Here is a 5,077-nt window from a genome sequence, read left to right on the forward strand (position 1 = left end):
ATCTATACACGGTGATTCATTGCACAGGTTTTGTTATTCTATAGTCATATAATACGGAGTTTGTTATTGGTGTTTTTCATACACGATCAGCCATGCCTGATTTATGGGATCTCGACGTAAATCTAAGCTGACCTGAATAGAAGATAATAATGACCTGAATAGAAGATAATAATGACCTGAATAGAAGATAATAATGACCTGAATAGAAGATAATAATGACCTGAATAGAGGATAATAATGACCTGAATAGAGGATAATAATGACCTGAATAGACAAATAGAAGATAAAGCGACGGAAGTCGTATTTGTCTTCAAAAGGCACAATCATTTCTCATCAGATTGCGTTTTTCTGCCTCCTTTATCACGGAGAACAATAGTTACATTCTAAAAGGACTTATCTGTAATTATAAGATGATAGTAATGAAAATCTCTAGTCTATAATAGAATGGGGCTCAAAATGGCCACATTTCACGCAACCATGACAAAACGTCTTTCCTTTACCAACTATAAGAAACCTTTCCAAGTGCCATGGCTGATAGACTTCGTGGCCTTTTCACAGAAGATACGTTGCGAGCCTGTCTCGACTTTGTCGTTATTTTCATGGCAGGTGCTCGTCTGAGCTCCAATCTATGGCCCGCCTGGCTTAATTTTAACGAAAAACACTCGTTTAGTTGAAGCCACTATCAATAATTTCCCTCACTCTTTATCTGTTCCTAAACCTAAACGTAGATTCCATGAACAAAGTTTCTTTCTTAGAACTGCGCGCCTGTGGAACTCTGTTCCGATCTCCTGCTTTCCCACTGACTACAATATGGTTGTCTTCAAGTCCAACGTGAACAAAATCTTGATGAGCCGTCTCCTTAAATAATCCAATTTACCAAATTTTCACTACTAACGATTACTACATGTCCCCCTTTACCGCTGTACACTAATTAACCCTATCCTTGAGTGGCCTCTGTGCCTTGGTGTAAAAACTCCTTTGTAAAAAAAAAAAAAAAAAATTCTTGAGTCAAACGTTCAAAGTTCTCGGGCTAACGAATTGGAATAAATGCATTGAATATGCTGCCAAATCTGATGCAAACAAGTTTGGTTTCTTTTACCGAATTAGAAAACTCCCTGAACCTGAATGTATCCTTTGCCTCTATAAAACACCATTCGCTCACGAATGAAGTAGTGTTGCTATGTTTTGCCTGGTGCATCGATCTCTTGGACGGGGTGTAAAAGAGTGTTTCGAATCTAATAGGCTCTATGTTGTCTACAAACCTCCAGCCTCTGTCCCATTCTCGCAAAGTTGAATCTCTGTATTTGTTTTATGCGGAACGTGCTCTAGTGAACTTATTAAACCTGTACTCCTTTAATTATACACTTTCACAAGCAACAAAATCCCACTGTTCACTGTATAGGTCCTAGACACCGAGAGAAACACTTTATTCAAATCGCTTCTTCAAACCGCTTGCATTTAGAATTCTCTCTCTGATCTGTGTTTCTTCGACTGTACGAATATGCAAAAATTTTCAAATGTAATGTGAACAAACATCATGCAACAAAACTTCCCACTTAGAATTTTCACTAAAAATATAACTCTTGATAACAATAACCTTACGTCTCAGTGACAGTATGCGTTGTTTGGCATGAAATAAAGTTTTCAACGCTATGGTTGCGCAATTCTAACCGCATGTCCTTATCCGGAATTGCTCACGTCTTCATGTACCTGCCAGAATCCTATATCTCTAAAAGTGCAATTAATGCTAAAAATGGAATCAAAAAAAAAAAAACTGAAGGCCGAATGTTAATGAAATGCATTTTATTAATTCTTAGCATTGATTGTCTTTAACTTATTTGTAATGTGAAATGTGAAATCAGATGATGCGGTTACCAGGCGTCTTAAGAAACCTGCGGCGAATACTGCTGCTCATATTGATTCTAAATAAAAACCTATGTTTACAAATCACTAAGTCCAGGTTCTGACACGGCACCATTCAAAAAATGTATATGAGTTTATAAAGTACTAAGCTTAAAATAACATGTGTCAAAATTTTAAGCATAATCGGATAATTAGTTTGCAAAGTACAGTTAACTAAGTAAATTTACTATTATTAATGTTCAATGAAATAGAAAAAAATTGAATTTTGTGTGATAAAACTTTGCTTTCTGAGGAGAAATATACTGTTTAAGTAAAGCTAATGTTATTCTAACTGTGCTCCATTAGAAACAAAAAATGTCGTATGCTGACTTTAAACGCAACTGTACAGACACAAATGATGCAGAAAACTTAGGTCGCCTGCATTCGGTGTCTCAAAAAAATTTTTTTTTAATTCACAAACTTGTTTGGGGTGCTCGTAAATTAAGTTGTATGAGATAACAGAAGATCTTAACATATCAGAAGAAAATATGTTCACCATTTTGGAGGAACATTTGTCAATAATAAAATGGGTGCCGCTTTTGCTCACAGTCCATTAAAATATCAACGCGTTCACAATTAAGACAGTTTTTTTAACTGCGTTCACAATTAAGACAGTTTTTTTAACTGTTTCAATGCAACAAAAATTGTTTACGTTAATATCATACATGGATCCAGTGCATCACTGTGGGGTCAAATCGTTAGCCAGCTGAGTAGACATCAGCAGGTTAAACTCATCTGAAGAATCTTAAAATGCAAACATCAGCAGGGAAGGTTTTGACTTCCGTACTTTGGAAATGATCCGTACGGACTTAACTTTGTATAAGCCATATCGCATGAAAAATTCTCAAGTAACTTGTAACGGGCTTATCGAAACATGCTCATAAATGTATAGCGACATAATAATGCTTTTGTAAAACAAATAAAATATATATATATATATATGTACTTTCGGTTGATTTAATCAAACATCTTTTTTCTTGGTTATTGGTCTGGCTTGTGTGTGTCTGAATTCGAACGGTGCGGCATTTTATGGCTTTTTTTTTTTTTTTTTTTTTTTTTTTTGTAAAGTATGTAAGGGCGACGTGGTGTCGTATATTGAACGTGATCACGTGCAATGCGCATGACTAATAAAATTTAAAATATTTTAAAAGATTACGTTGGATGGAGTCAATTACTTAGCAAAATACTTTTAAAATATTTTGACTAGATTCGTAATTGATATTCTAGATTCTAGAGTGTCTGGTTTATACAATACTTCTAGAATTTCTAGTCTTTTTAGCTTGGGATCATAATACAAACTAAAGTATGTACATATGTTTATATATTTGCATGTATAGGATTCACTACAAAAATCAATAATAGATCATTATGAACTTTGGAATACAGCTACTCGACGTAAGGGATCCAAATGAGGGTCATTTTTAGTTTAATTGATTTTTATGCAAAAGGTGTAAAAAGGCGGTGGAAGCTCTTGGTGGAGGTTCAGATATCTCCTATTATAGTGAAATTTTTACAATATTCTTTGAATTTCAATAGCGTTCAGGGTATTTTAAAGGGGTATTTTAAAAGTGTATTTCAAAAGTGTTTTACTTAGGCATAATATGAGCACTATCTCTCATTTCAGAATTCCACCAGATTTACATAAAATTAGACTCATGGTCGTTAGACTCACATTAAGTCAGATTTATCGATTTTAAGCTTCTTAAGATTCTTACATTTAAGTCTTAAATTATCGATATTTCTTAAAATCAAAATAATGCGATGGAATTTGATCAGAACTAAATTAAGTATTCTAGACAATGTTAAATAGCATATTGGTCTTAATCTTTGTACGGGAACATAAAAATTGTGAAAAATTATGAGGTAGGTAATCTAGTGTGTGTGTGTGTGTGTATATATATATATATATATATATATATATATATATATATGAGAGAGAGAGAGAGCAAGAAGTTTGTGTTCACTGTAACCTTTTTACGCAAATATTATGCAAGTATAAATCATGTAGAATATCTACATGAATATAATTACACGTAATAGTTAATTAAAGATGATCATCCCATAAGAAAACCGAAAAAAAAAACTAATACGGAGTTAATTAAAATGAATGTTTAAAAGAATATGCAAATTAGCTAGCTTTTGCAGATGAATGCAATTTCACGACTCATATATATCAAAGTTGTATTTTCTTTTTTAAATAAAAAGAAAAGTTTTTTTTTAATATGAATATCAATACACAAAAATGACAAATTTTATAGGATTATAGATTTGAAGTTTAATTTACTTACGCATATAATGTATGTATTTTCGGGTCAATACGAATACAGATTAAATACACAGTAAATTTAGTTGTCCGATAAACTCCTCATACTATCCTTAAATAATTATATGAAAAAGAAATGACTTGTCTTGCCATAATGAAGATTCTCGACAAAAATATATATCGTTTCTAAAACGTTTTCATTCATTATAATCGTCATCTTTCCATTTTAAATTTTGAAGCGAGTTACATTTTCTGACGACAGCTTTCGTTATGTACTTATTCTCTCACTCCGTTAGCAGGATCTCATAGCGTGTATAATCGTAGTCGTTAATCAAATTGAATTCATTTTTACCGAGTTAACACATTTACAAAAACCGTATCAGATTTGATTTGATATTTTTAAAATGTTGCACTCGACAACATGCGTACATAATGGCAATAATTATGGTCGTTTCCACTCCGGTAGGCGACACCTCCTTTTGTGTGTCTGCCCTGAAATAATTATACCACCAACAAAACCACGAACGTCTCGGCGATCGGGGATGATGATAAAGGGTGAGACGCGTCCATTATGATTAATATTCTGATATAGTACCTACGTATAAATAATGGACTAGTCTGTTTTTTCCTATAAACGCCGAAAATAAGATTTCATGGGACTAGCTAGGTTAATATGTACACATTGTATCTTTTATTTAGTGAATCTTTTCAATCTAGTTTTTGTAGTTTTATCCGATCTTTTTTCTCTTAACCCCGATACTCGAGTTTACAACGGATATTTATATTATATATTTTTAAAAATAAGCATTAAAAAAAAAATTTTTTATTATTTAGAATTTGCTTTACAAGCTTAATTATTAAAAATAATAGCTACCTTCATGATTGACAGATTATGGATACCCACTGTAAGGG

This window comes from Euprymna scolopes, chromosome 30 (assembly GCF_053919585.1).
Source record: "Euprymna scolopes isolate OS-2025 chromosome 30, ASM5391958v1, whole genome shotgun sequence".
NCBI classification, from domain to species: domain Eukaryota; kingdom Metazoa; phylum Mollusca; class Cephalopoda; order Sepiida; family Sepiolidae; genus Euprymna; species Euprymna scolopes.